Below are 14,861 nucleotides of genomic sequence, written 5' to 3' on the forward strand. Positions count from 1 at the left end.
CATCTTCCAAATGGCAAATACTCTCCGTGAAAATCCTGGGATGTTTTCTGCATATGTGAAAGTGTTATTTTGAGAATGAAGAGTGTTGGAACACTCTAAAGGTATCTTGGAGTAAAAACCTACCAACATACTGGAAATATTCAGACAACATAAGCATAAAAGAAAGCTTTTGCTAAAAGTATAGGAGATACTTGATTTTTTTAGAAATCGGTCAACTTTGCAAGTTTTTCTCCAGAGTAACATACTTTGTTGTAAGTATTGTCTTTTTAATTTTCTTTTTTTTTTTTTTTTTTTTTTTAAAGAATTTATATATATCTATTGATTCAGGACATATTTTCAAGCAGTCTGGGGAATGCTGAGATGTAATTGACATCCTCCATTGTTTTTTAAAATTGACACTTCTTCAGACAGAACATATTTACATTTGGACCCAAGAGTACCCTGCTCTTTGAAAAAATGAGCTATAAAAGTTATCTGAAAGTCATTAAAACACCACAGATGCTCTTTTCAAATAAGGTCATTGGTTAGCAAAACATCAGAAAGTTTCTGCACACAATGAATCACATCAAAAATAACTAGGTTGCAAACCAAACCATCTGAAGTTGAGAAATGCCAGAATTAGATACCCCTGCAGTATTAATGGTACTTGCTCTTCTGTGATGAAATGTGTTATGACATAGCTTTTGATTCATAAGCTTATATCCCCTTCCCTTCCCCAGCCCACTCCTATTTCTATGAATGGGAAATTACTCCTTATTTTCTTTTATACCACCTCTATTTTATTTAGAATTCACTGTTTAGAGGCTGAACTGAACATAACATTATTCTTTGGCTCCCTGGAGATTTTGTGATTCTAATTTCGTTTTATGAATGGTGTTGCCAATGTCCAAGTGGCACTGGACATTTCTGAGTTGCCTTACAAGAGGGTATGGTTAGATGAAGCAGCAGTTGCCTGCACCCTTTAGCACAAAGAAGTAAGGTATAGGGGGATGAAGGACAAACTTTCCCCTGATTTTTGGGACCCCACGTTATGATTGTATTTGGAAAATATTTATAGCATTATATATATGCAAAGCTGAGGTGAAACTTGGTAGGTGGCTGGATAGTAGCATGTTAAACCTAAAGCCAGAAGTTTCTCCATGACCCCCAGAAAGGTGTGCAACTGAAGAACCAGGGAAAAAGGATATTTTTTTTTTGAAACATAGAAGCATTTATCTCCTTCCCAAAGGTCAGGAGAGAAGAAACTTCAGTGTTTTGCTATCAACAACAAGAACAAAAGCAGGTCCTTACAACTGAGGCACTCCAAGTGCAATTCTGCTGTTGGGAAATTCAGTTTTGAAATCACAGAATAATCTAGTCCAGAGGAGACATCAGGGATCATCCCTCCCCTGGCCAGCATAGCTCAGATGACTCAGGGCTTGTCCACTTGAATCTGGAGTACCTTCAAGGATGGAAACCCCACAACTTTGGGCAACCTGCCACGGAGGTTGGTTGAGCAGAATCCATCCCTGTGTGAAAACCAAAAGGCTGAAGTCTTGTGTCTACAGAATGACCTCGAAGAAAGGTCCTGATCCCAGCAGCCTTCCCTTCCTCATAGGTATGATGGGGTGTGTATAAAGCATTCAGGCTTCTGAGTTATTTGGTTACACTCCTGACATGTGCTGTAGAGTTGCCTGTGAAAGACTACAACAGCAGCTTTCCCCCTACGAGATATACAGCTCCCGAGTATTTAGTACTAGAAATGTTGCTGTATCCTATTCAGAGGGGGGAGTCCTAACTTCTCAGCGTGAATAAGATTAAATGAAGAACTCAGATATGTCTGACCTTAATATTCTGACATCTTTGAGGCAACATCATGTCACTGTCACAGCCACAATAGTATTTGACACTGCTACTATTACTAAATGCTGAAGTTTTCAGTTTTGATTAAAACTGCAAAAGGTAGAAACTGTACTGTCAGGCATTATCTTGATAAAGAGATCAGCTGTGCATAACTTTGTCTACGTGGCAAGACCTGGTGCATTTAAAGTTGTGGCAAATTTTACCAAGGTCTTAGCATTTGGTCTCTGTCATTTTTTCTTATGCAAGCAGACCACTTACTTTTCTTATTGCACACTTACCTGCCTGCTTCTTTTATCCTAAATCCCTACTAGAGTCTTTGAGACTTGAGTGACTGTAAAAGTAGGAAAGTTTTTGTTCTGTCAGACCTAGTCAGACCTAGGTGTGTATTTTACTGGGACTATGGAGACTTTGGAGATGAGTTTCTGTTATCAAACCCTATAAGAAACAAGTCAAAATATTGCTAGGTAAATGGGAAAGACTTGCTATTTTCTCATGTGGTCCAGACTAATGTTCATCACTGAGATCTAAAGATTGCTCCAGAGCTTACGTGTCAAAAACTGTTTCATTCGCATACAGGTAACATGCTATTTTCTTTCAGGAGCTGTGTTTTTTGTTAGTGTGTTTGGAAGTTGCCCTGGGGGCTGGGATATACCCTGATTTCTACAGATCTTGAGCTTTCTGGTAAGTTCAAACAGGTCAGCACCAGCCCATTGCTTTGCTGGTTCAGCTGCCTGGTCAGTTGAGCAATCGCTAACTTGCATGACAAAATTTCAGGCCTCTGGGAACCCTCACAGAAGCACTAGGCAAGTTGCTCTTACCCTGGGCTCGGTATTGGCTAAATTCAGCAAGCCTGCTGAGATCCGGTCCTTGTCCAGCCTTGTCCTGGCTGCTGCATTTTTCAGACAATGCAGCATGGAGAAAACATGTCAATGTGATAATCATTGGATGTGGCTAAACCCACTCTCTGCTCTTCAGATATTGTGTGTGTTGCAAATGCTTTTGTTTGTCTCCCAGGGCAGAGAAGGGTAATGTCTGTCTTATCAGGAGAATAGAAGTTCTGAAGGTTGCCTTTCTTTTTGTAAGTTTAAAAAATTTAAATCCAAATGTTTTCTTTCTGTTTCCAGCATGTTGTGGCTGTAGATGGTGGCTGGGACTGCTTCCAGGCAATTGAGGGAAGCTGCCAAGGTCAGCCAAAGGGTGGGGATCTGCCCTGGTGTTGGGAAGTGACCCTCGAAGCTCCCACCTAGGAGCTGAATCCTCACAAACCTCTGCTGGACCCTGAATCCAGGAGAAAGAAGCTACCAGCAGGCAGATGCTGTGGGGTGCCTAGGCCTGATTTAGTGGATGGTTTGTGGGCTCAGAGCCTCAGACTCAGGTTACTCTCATTTATCTAGGGCCAACTGATTGAACTGGCAGGAGACCAGGCTGTTTTTATGCTGGATGTTACTGAAAATGAGAGACTGTCATGAAAATTTTGGGTCCCCGAGTGGTCTTTTCCAGTGACAACCCTAATCATCAGGCTATGCTGAAACAAGTCTATTGAGAATAATCGTAATTAATAGCAGCAGGATTTTGAACAAACATATTTTTCATGGCATTTTCAGCTTTGGCATAAAGCTTTCAGCATGTTCCTGAGGAAGCAAACACTGACCGTCTCCATATCTGCTCTGGGTGCCACCTATAGAAATGCACGTGGTTTTGCTGCGCTATGTTAGGAGGGGATGGGACTGCACTCGGTACAGATCCCAGGGACCTCCTGTGTACATGAATGCCTGAAAAGTAGTTCACAGCTGTAAAGAGGGAGTCACGGCTTTGCTGTACTTTCAAGGTCGATGCAGAGCACATTTTAGCACTCAGACTTTATCCAATTCTTTTTCTTTTCTTCTAGTCCTTAGTGTAAATGACAACTTTCACCTTGACTTGAGCATTTGCCTTGAGTCTCTGGCTTGTATTCCTGTCCTGAATGGGTTAAGACGCTCAACTTCTTTACTGTGAGAAGTAAAGAATAAAATATGAGGTTATAAAAATAACCAGGACTCGTTTCCTGGATAGAACAATGTTTGGTAAAGGATGGGCCATATAGAGTTAAGATCTGCCTATGCACCCGTGCACAGCTAAGACAAACACTTGAGAGTGACGTGTGACTGGAACTGGCTGATTGCCGTGGTTTCGTGGCGCTGTAGCATCTTTCCCTGCTCCCTTCCACCAAGTGCAATGCAGTGGTAGTGAAAGGGTTGTGATGGTAGCTTTCATGTTGATCTTGGCATTCCCTGTGCAGGTGACAAAGAGTGTGCGTGCACGTATGGGTACACGCATGCACCCATATTATGCAGACATTATGGTCTGCACACCATAATCACAGAAAAGCTACTCATGGTGCAGGTGACAGCTGGCCCTGTAATGTCAGATTGACCAGAAATAACCTGCAATCCCACCCGTTCCCAGTGCATCAAGTCCCTCTGGTCTGGGCAAACCATGTTCAGCTATGCTGTACTCCTGCCCTGGGACAGCAAAGAGCAGTGTAAATCTCAAAACCCCCTGCATGCTGCAAGCCACCCATGGGAGAAAATGTGCAATTGGATGGTCACATCTACTGGTTTTTAGCTGCTAAATCCCAAGTCATCCTCAAATGAAGTCTGCCCTGAAACTAGCTTCACCCTCTCTCGATCGTTTTGTCTTGGCTCTCTTTGAATTGATGGGAAAGCTGCAGTTATTTTTAACAGCACCTCATCAATTCTGTGTCGCCTATTGCTTTGGTTCACAGCTCTTCCACCTGAGGTGATTCTGCTTATAAATACTGTAAAGGGTTCACCTTCAAGGACGACGATTTAATTAGAACTGCAAAGAGCTATGGCCCAACATGTCAGAGACTAATGAATGAGCTTTTGTGGTTGGTGGATAGCAGCCTGCCAAGGTATCCATTCATTTCTGTACATGTAAGATGAAATGCAGCTGAAGCTGTGGCCATTTTAAAACAAATCTCTTATTAGAGTCCAGGCAATGAGAGCAGAATAAAATAAATGGGGTTTTGGTACTTTATCTGTTTGTATGTAGGTTCAGGTGTGATTATGTAGTCTGCTATCAACTTTAATTAAGCTTTCCCTTTGCTCCTGACCTTGGAGCTTAAATATAATTTGTTCTGTAGGAAAGACAGGTGGTACAAGCTCAGTGTTTTAAAGTTCAAATTGATTTAGGTTACATTTAATTTAAATTTCCTTATGGAAGCATATAATTTTACTATTACTAATGTTGGAGCAATTACACAGAGGTGAAGAAACTGGTACAGAGCAAAGCCTTACAGTCCTCTAATGATTTTCTTCATGAACAAAAGTATATCTGCCTCGTGCTTTTGGTGTAATGTTATTTAAATACAACAGAGCTCCCACTTCCCTGCCAGACTGGCTGCCCAGACAGACAGGAGGTGACAGTCAGACATCAGCCACCATCACACTGGTGTGCAAAGGGACAGACAGGCTCCAGCAGACTTGCTCCCACCTGGGAACAGAGGTGAGGTCCTTAATGCTACCAGACTATTTGTCCTCTCCAGCATAACAGGAGCTCTTTTCTTGGCACGGGAGTGATGTAAACCCCCAGGGAGGGCTGGGAGCTGCAGCCCTTGGTAAGGCAGGCATGCTGGGCACCACAGGCAGGACAGACATTTGATTTCAAGGCTCTGGACTGAGCTTTATCCATTGGAGCTGAGCTCTCCATCCTTGAGGCTCTGAGATGTTTGAGAATGGTGCGCACTGGGACTTGCGTTGGACGCAAGGGTGCCCCTGGTCTGACTTTTCTGGTTTTACAGAAGCAGGGTGGTGGCCACCCTGGGAAGGGGCACATGCCACAGGGGTGCAACAGCTGAGCGTGGGGCAGCAGTGGTGGCCGGAGCAGCATGAGAGCTGGGGCATGAGCAGCATGAGAGCTGTGGCATGAGAGACTAGGAGATGCTGGGGATGCTGCCAACAGAGATGGAAGGAAGATGTTCCCTAGGATCCAGAGGCAGCCACACTGAGTTCCTGCAACCTTGAAAATTGAGGGCAGGACAGGATGGGAAGAAAGGATGAAGCCTCCAAGGGAATGGGAGGAGAGAAGTTTTTCAAGCCTTTTGTGAACCTGGTGTGCTCTCTTTAAGGAAAAGCTGCAGGATCAATCATAGCCAGATTCTAGCTGGTGGAAGATCTATCACAATACATGTTTCAGTGCATGCTTGGTATTTCTGAGCCCCTGGCTACAATGCTCCCTTCCCTCCCCATGTCACCCAAGGCCTCCATTGCACTACAAATAGCACTGGAACCATTGATTTCTCTATCAAACTGTTGAATCAGGTTAGTTTTGTTATCCCACCAGGACTGGAATGTTAAAGAAAGCATTCTGGAAAAACTTCAGGTGCAGAGCTTAACGAAACTTGGGCGATATTCCAAAATCATATTACTGCATGTTACAGGTCTGATGACGTTTCCTTAATGATGACATTTCTCCAGGTTTTCCACCTTGTTTTCCAGTTGTGTTGTGGATTTCTCTATTACCTCACCATTATGTGATGTCCTTTTATGAAACACCTATCTTACTAGCTTTCAATTAAAGAGACAAAAGGTTTGAACTGTGGGTTTGGGGTTTTTTTATTCTTTCTGACAGACTTGGAGAATGAAAACTTTGCAGTTTCAATGTAAAACCAGTAACTTCCACAGTTTATCTCAAAGCAAATTGTTTTGTTTCAGTACTCTGAGAAATTGGTTTTGGCATTACTCTTCCATGGTCAAGGGTAGGGATCCAGTTTCTTTCACACTCAGTCCCAGAGATTTTGACATTTTTATGTGTGTATATATCTCCCATTAAAAAAAAAAAAATAAAGTCACTGGCTAGAAATTCTGTGTGTATGTTTTCAGTCCAGCAGCATCAGAACAAATACCTGCAGCAGCCTTCCTCCTGACAACACATTGCAGAGACACAGGTCATCATTTTAGGTTCAAACAACTGCTCCGACAGGCAGGAAAGCTGCTGCCTCTTGCTGTGGCTTTGTCCAGCCAGCTCCATGCTCAGGGTCATCCCTGACGCTCTTCCCCTCACCTACCGTCAGGCCTGAAAAGCACCAACCACCTTCAGTGGGTGCCCGTGAAGGGGAAAGCCATTCACCTCAGAGGGCAGAGGCACTTAAAGCAGAGCCAGGAGGAGGTTGGGGCAGGGTGGGGAGCTGTTGTACCAAATGCTCCCAATACTGAAGATCTGCTGGGAAGCATACAGGGCTCTTGTCAGCCCTGAAAATAGTTACAGATCTTTTCTGTGTCAATTCTAACACCTTTCTGCCCTGAAATCCTGAATCAAAGGAGCATAACATTCATTGTGAAAAAAAGGAAGAATAGTTCAGAAAGTACAAATAAAAACCCAGGGAAGTGCGCTGCATGACCCCCGGCAGCGTTCGCAGTGTGCGCTGGGCTGGTGCACTTCCCGCAGAGGCATTTTCTTTCTGGGAAGGTGGTCAGGTTTCCCCTTGGGAGGCTCAGGCAAGTTTAGAGAAAATTAATGGTGAAAAGCACTCTCTTTTCCCTGCTGGAATGTCTCATAGTCAGCCATGAGAGCCCATTAAGCAACTGCTGTGACCTAAAATAACCTGACTAACACTAAAACTATGAACGGGCTGTCCAAACTGTACGCTTTTATTTCTTCCTTTTACCGTTCCTTTCTTTTAAAAGTGAGCTCCCGTCTCTGAGAGAGTTTTTCAGCCCACTCAGGAAAATAAAGTGCTGGCGGAGTTTGCCTTCCCAGCTGCCCCCTTTATCCCACCTCTTCACTGTTCATGTCTTCAGAAAAAAAACCAAACCAACACCTCCCCCCCAAAAAAAATCCCCAGGCCCAACCAAGCAAAAAAACCCTCTTCATACATGCCTAGCTGTGCAGGTAAAGGATGTTGGGCATCAAAGTCTGAAGACATTTACTCCAAATTACTTTATGCACAGAATTAGGTAAAGACCTATTGCTATTCACCCACCTGCAAGCCAGGGATGGGTATCATCCCCCCAGCTGCCTGGGCAAGTGGGAAACCTGGCTGCACAAAAGCTCCTCTGGACTCTCCATTTGTCCCAAACAGTAGCCCAGAGTTGCTTTAATTTGTTTTTCAACTATGTTATTTGGTGTAATAATACCTTCCTTATAACTCCAAACTCTTAGCTACGGTAACATTGCTATGGAGCTCACCTGGTTAAAAAAATGATCGACAAATAGACAAACTTTTAAACAGTCAAAATGTCTTTGGTTCTGAATAGGAAAAGCAAGCTCCAACCTAAAAACAAGGGGAGGGAAAAACTGTACTGAGTTTAACGTAATTGTGTTAATTATACAATTTAAGCGACACAGTAATGGAATAAAGAAGGATAAAAAGGTTCTTAGAAAAGGCAGGAGTGAGGGAGTTGCTAACTCATTTGAGACAAAAAGAGAGTTAATTACTATCTGTGAATCATTAAAGGGTTAGCTGAGGTTGAGGCATGGGGAAAAGTATAATGTGAAAAAGAATGAGTCTCTCTAAGGAGGTGTGATTTTTAGCAGACAAGACAGGGAAGAATTTTAGCTCTTAAATTCATTGTTTGAAGTGTCTCATCACCCTCAAGACTAAGATGGAGTTGCCATTTTGTGCAAGATGTGCCTGCACTGATACCTTGATGTTATGGTACTTTAGGGCTTGTCTTTTGAGACCTCATGCTGATGCCAACTATTTTCACTTTCACAAATATTTTCCAAGGTGGCATTTGGTGCAATGGGGGAACTATAACACATGCCAAGATGCAGATATATAGGATCCTTGGATTTTGATGGTTCTTTTACAGGGAAGTTTTTAAAATGGTGCTGGTAGAGACACATCAGCACATTTTCTCTCATCTTGGTCCTGTGAACCAGTGTATCCTGGGGGGACTTGACTGCTCCCAGCTGTATTGATCTGAGAACCTTGACTAGAGGAGAGTAGGACAGGCGCTTGTTTAAAGCTTTTGTTACATGTTTAACTAGCTCTACCGCTCCAGTGCTCTTTGGAGATTCAAAAGCCGATAAAACGCTCAAGCTGGGGGGACCATACACATTTATAGTTATGCGTACTGAAGAGCTGGCTGGATCCAGGGCACAAAGCCAGACACCCTGCAGGTCTGAGCCTCCACGTCTTAAAAAACAGCCCAGTTCCACTCTGATTTTAATCAGCAGGAGACTTGCCATGAAATTCTTTGAATATGGGGGCCCCAAAGGCATCTTCACATGATAAGGAGGATAAATATTACCAGGCATATTGAATACAAATGAAGAGTCTTGTTAAGTCACGACAGTTGGCACCTTCCAGATTGTCAGCTGAACACAGATTTAGGGAGATATTGGAATATTTCCAGTCACCACATTAAAATGTATGTATCCTCCCTCCATTGCACACTCATTCTTGCCTGTCACTGAAAGTAAGTTTTGGTGGGGATCGCAGCCACAGGACCCACCATCCCTATGCTTGAGGGCAGCCAAGAGCCACAGGAACAAATGGATCAAACCTCAATTTTTCCCAAAAGCTTTTCACCTTTTTTCAGACGATGAGAAAGAAGCTTGAATGGAAGATGAAAGTGGCCTGAGACTCAAAATTCCTGAATGTTAGTCAGAAAATAATTTTTTATGTGCAAATGCAGTACTAATGCCTCATCTAGCTCAAGCTGAGCACAGCAGAAAGACTCTTGTGGGAATCAAAAAGAACTGAATTGCCCCAAAATGAAATCTTCAACAAAAGTTTAGTTTTCTGTAGAGTTTTTCAATGGGAAATAGTAATTTCTTTCTGTATGTTTAAATTAGGTTCTTATTAGCAAAATATTTCTCTATTGAGAAAAACCAACACAACAAACCAAAGCAAATGAGTAAATTGTTTTTCAACATATAGTTTTTACATTCTATTTGAAAATACTTCATGGGTAATTTTTTAATTTTTTTTTTTTTAATGGTGGTAAAAGGTTGGGTGTTGGTTCTTTTGTTCAGGGTTTTTTTTGGTGGTGTCTTTTTTTTAATGTGCTTTATCACCATATTGGTCAAACAGGCAGACTAGGTAAGAAATGGCTCCTTGTCCGAGTGACGTATCAGCACTCCTCTGCAGGTCTTTAAGAAGCTCATACCTCCAGGATGTCTTCATTTGGCTGCTTCTGTAGGACTTTGCAGAACTTTAGCACTTAGGCTTGACAGAGCTAAGGATGCAAGTACAACTTGATTCATTTCAAGACACTTAAGTACTTTGCTAACTTAGTGCCCTTATGAAAGCATAATTACATTAATAATAGTTATGAAACAATTATACATAACTGCATTTTTTCTATTTTAAAACAACTTGAATTGAGCACGGCGCAGAAATACTTGAATTAGCAGTGCCCACACTGTCACCAGCCAGCGAAATTGCAGGAGGTTCTCAGCCTGCTCAAGTGTACTGAATTTTATTGCTTTCAGTTAATATTTCCAGCCAGTGCTGAACAGGGTGTTCATGTTAGCGCTAATCTGGGATGCTCTGCACCATATTCTCTTGGTCAGGGCACATGAAGGTAGCCAGAACACACACAAGGAGGCACTTAGCAAGGCAGCTCAAACGTTGTTACATTAAACCCACCAACTGTAGTATTCAATCATTTATGCTTTGTATAAACCAAGCAATATTGCTTCTCATGTAATCAAAAGATGCAACAAAGTAATATGAGCTGACAGCTCCGCTGTAAAAAGGTATTTTTTCTCTAAAGAAAGCCACATTGATCTTAGACCAGGGATAACTTTTTCCTCCCCTTTCTCCCATTATGGGAAAAGCCGTTTTTCCCCCCCAATCCTTACGTAGGTGACTAACTTTTGTGAATACTGCTCCCAAACGGACTAAAGGTCCATTCCTAAGGAATAAGTAAAGTAACATCAACACATTTCTTCTGATCCAAAAAATACTGAAGCTGATCAAAAGCCTCCTGGTTGCAGATAAAGTGAATGCAGAGAGTCCCAGGTGAGTTTGATCCAGAGCACTCGGGACTTGTGTCGTTCTGGGTCTTTGCCCCATGGTAGTAAAAAAAGGTGTAGGTAAGTGAACCCCAGTTTTTTTCTAAAGGTATGACCCTCCTTTCCTTTTCTGCCCAAGGTACAAGAAGACGTTGTTCAGAGTGCTGTTCTGACATGGCTATTACACTTACGGAAAACCAAGTACAGCAGAAGGCAATGGAAGCAGACGTCACAAATAAAGGCAGAAGACCCTTTTATTTCGCATAGACAAAATGCAAAGAGTGTCTCATTAAATTAATATTAAAAAAAAAACCCAAACAAATCAACCCCCTCACTCCATTGACATCACTCATCCTAACTGACAACAAAAAACAATTAAGGACCCATTTTCTAATTTTAAAAAAAAAGTGCAAACATGACAAGACTTTTTGTTTTTTCCAAATCAATGCTCCTGCTGAACTCACAAATAGGGTGATTTTTTTTTTGTGATTTTTTCCCTTTTGATTCTTGTCTGATGGAACATCCAGTTAAAATGTTTTAGTTAAGTCTCCATGCACTTCGTAGAAAATCAGTAAAAACAAACGCTTGTGAAGATCAGAAAACTGGACTCTTTTACCCAAAAATTCAGATGTCCAGTCAGATGAAGCTCACACTCAGACAGAAAAAAAGCAAGAGAGTCTTTGCACTGTCTGTTGTTCATATTATTATTTTTTTTTGTCAAATATTTTGGCAATCTTCTTCTTTAATTATAAATATTGGAATTCAATAAAAAAAAGGTAGCTTTCATTGGATTTTTTTTTCAGTGTAAATATTTACAGCCACTGTCCAGCCATGCTCTTTTTGTTATACCAGGGTGTAAGATTTTGCGTAGGGATTGTTTCCTTTCAAGTGGCCCCGGGAGTCCAGCAGGGATTCTTGGGAGCTGCTCATTTTTGCTGCCTGTCCTAGCTCAGCTCCTTCTCGCTGAGGTAACGTTGCCACAGCACCAGGTTGCCATGACTGTACTTCTCTTGTGGAGGATGTCTCCATGGGTATCGGCTCCAGGACAGTGGGACGCTTCAAGGTTCGGCTTTTCTGCGGCTCCAAGCAGGCTTGCCCCAAACCCAGGTCTCTGCTCGTGCCCTGCACACCACGGTTCAATAAAAAATCCATCCTAAGGTAGGGTGGCAAATGCATGAGATCACCTGCAGAGGCAAAAGTGAAAAATAAGTCCTTACTTACGGTCATGTGCTGTGTTATGTTCACCTACTGGCTGGGGGAGTCAAGGTGCTGGATTTGGCCACCAAAGAGGAGTATCTGTAATCAATCCAGCTGCAGCACTTGTAGTTGATATATTGTTGGTCAGCCATTTACTATGCCATGATCTTACAGAGTCAAGAGTCAACAACCTCCTTCTGGGCAGACCCATAAGAATTCACTATTGATATTTGTTTTTATAATAGAATGACTATAATAAGAAGTGCTATGTCTTTTACAAGCACTCACAGCATGAAGAAGACAAAATGAAAAGACCAGGACGTTTTTCACAAAATCTTAACAGAAAAGGTCTCAGTTTTCATTTGTAAAAATGTGGAAAATGTGGAGGTGGTAGATTTCCTTTTCTTCTTTTCCATTTTAAATGAAACCCTTCACAATTGCAATTGATGACCCCCAGTCTAGAGTAGAATAACCAAATCATTTAAAATGGATGCATCAGTGGTTAGGCTATAGTTTTGAAGAGATTTCTGAATAAAACACAAGAAGATTCTTGTCCTAATATAGTGGCATTTACCTGCCATTGTGTTTAAATCAGTAATGATTTGTTTCCACTATGGCCATCAATATGCCACTGTTTTGAGCAAGAAAATGCATGGGGGCTGGCACCCTAGCTCTTGCATCAACCCTCCGTTCTGTTTTGTATTGTCAAGGAAACCCCTTACTCATTATTTCCCCTGATTCCTGGGCATTTCTATGTGAGCCTGGTGATGGCAGCCTACTCAGTCCAGAGGATTTGCCTTTGCAAAGCTACTGAATTCAAACAGGTGTCTTGGACCTTCTGCCTGGAATTAGGCAGGGGTGAATGTTACCTTTCATTTATCTTCACATGTATTAGACCTGCTACAGAAATTAGATTGGCTTATTTATTCTAGGCCTGCCTGTTAGGCATTCATAAAGGTACTTCAAGGAAATGAGAGGCAATCAGGGACATAATGACATTCCCTGCTGAAAGTATTTGATGGTGTAACCTCACATATATATGAAAAAAAAAAAGGCACTGTTATGAGTGCACTGAAGAACAGTATTCCCCCCTCTTTACAGGCCTCTGCAGGTATATAGCTTCCTTTTCATGGCTCATATCAAAACCATAGTCTCTTCTATAGACAGTCATCTACACATGGGATGCATCCTGAATGTTTAAAATAGAAGACTCTTGCCACTACTACACCTCTGTCTACGTGAGCTATTTACAGCAGCAGAAATTAAGGCTGACCTGTGCCAGTGGCATAAACAATAGAACAGGAAAGCATTTCTTCATAATAAAACAATGTATAGCAATTTTGTTTTTCCTAACCAAGCTAAAAGCTGTCCAATGCTCTAAAATAAAACAGGTCCTTTGATTTCTCATGTAAATCAAGCCACTGCAAATCTTACCTAAAAGACTAACAGCATCTGCTCTATCCATAATTTCAGGTCACAGGGAGAGAATTGCCGAGAAGCTCCATTTGGACAGAATGACTGCTTTTTCCTACAGAAATCCCCCAGACACTGTCTGACACCATATGTTTTATTCTAGCTACATCTCCAACAGAGATGCATGGTACATAGTATTTAACCCCCACAGAATAAGATGTACGTATCTCAAGCTGACATGCAATGCGGCAACATTTATGTAAGGTTGGAGAGAGAGGGGAGGTTTGTGCTTATAATCATACTGATTGCCACTTGAAAAATTAATTGTGGTAACGACAATTTGTTTTACTCATTTACCTTATTTTTCTACAGTACCTTTCATGCCAAACGCATTCTGTGTATGAGACCTATTTCAGCTGAGACAGCAGCGTACCTGCTGCTGGAGTAAAGTACATCAGGATACGGACACATGAACTGGCAGGCACAGGCAGGCACCCACTCGCTCCACTTAACTACAGGCATTGAACTGAGATGCCCATGGGCACGTCTATGCTGCCCAACAGCTTTGCTGACCCCTTGGTGCCCAGATCCCAATGCCCTGGACGCCCACACTGCATCCCATTACTTTGCTGCTGGGTTCCCTTTTGGACCAAGTCCTTCCAAAATGCAGTTGTGGGGGCAGTTTTCTTCAAAGACCATTCCCTGCGCGCTGCAGGGAGGATACAGCCTGGATGGGAAACGCTTGTATCACTTGCTCCCTGTGGCTGTATCTTTTGCAGCATTGCAGTATCCTAAATAAGGAGCTTTATCGCTACCCACTCCTCCCCATGGGGCAGAGACAAGAGTGTAGGAGCAAATGATGCTGCCCCCACATACCTGTCTCTGCCCGCTAACGAAGGTGGTGAGGGCCTTCGTTTGGCTGCCTCAGGTGTAGGTTATTACTGTCAGGGCCCCAGCGAAGGCGGGCAGTGAAGCACACTTCTGAGATTGCAAGAGTAGGCGTGAAAACTTTATGACTAACTATAATACCTAAGTATTATATTTCCCTCTCGTCAGAGGTGGGGAGAGATTGCTGGGGACAGAAGGCAGTTCCTCTCATGCTCCCACAGTTGCCCCCCATGTGAAATAGGGGTCCCTCAGCCCCAGCAGAAGAGGACCAGTTTTCTGCACTGCACCCCCATTCCTACTTCCCGCAAGAACAGGCCTTCTCCTGAAGATGTCTGTCACCCTTAACACCGGCAATGACAGCCTGCTGCCAGGTGGCACAATGCCCACTGCTTTATTAAGACCAGCCAGGTCATTTCACATGCCTTCTCTCTTACTACTGCATTTTCTGGTCGACTTTCCAGGAAGGAGCCGGTGTGGAGCAGAAGCTGGAGCATGGCTCATTGGCAGTCCCCCATGGTTGCCTCAGAGAGCCACTTCTGTATCTCAACACATTG

General features: G+C 42.7%; 1 long non-coding RNA gene across 1 annotated transcript; it reads left to right on the forward strand.

Moving 5' to 3' along the window:
• The first annotated feature begins 2,439 nt into the window (after positions 1-2,439).
• Positions 2,440-11,169, forward strand: LOC119143483. The gene is made up of 2 exons (XR_005102723.1): positions 2,440-2,523; positions 10,949-11,169. It is a non-coding gene; the product is annotated as an uncharacterized LOC119143483 (long non-coding RNA).
• The last annotated feature ends 3,692 nt before the right edge of the window (positions 11,170-14,861 follow it).

The sequence above is a fragment of the Falco rusticolus genome, chromosome 2 (assembly GCF_015220075.1).
Source record: "Falco rusticolus isolate bFalRus1 chromosome 2, bFalRus1.pri, whole genome shotgun sequence".
Taxonomy (NCBI): domain Eukaryota; kingdom Metazoa; phylum Chordata; class Aves; order Falconiformes; family Falconidae; genus Falco; species Falco rusticolus.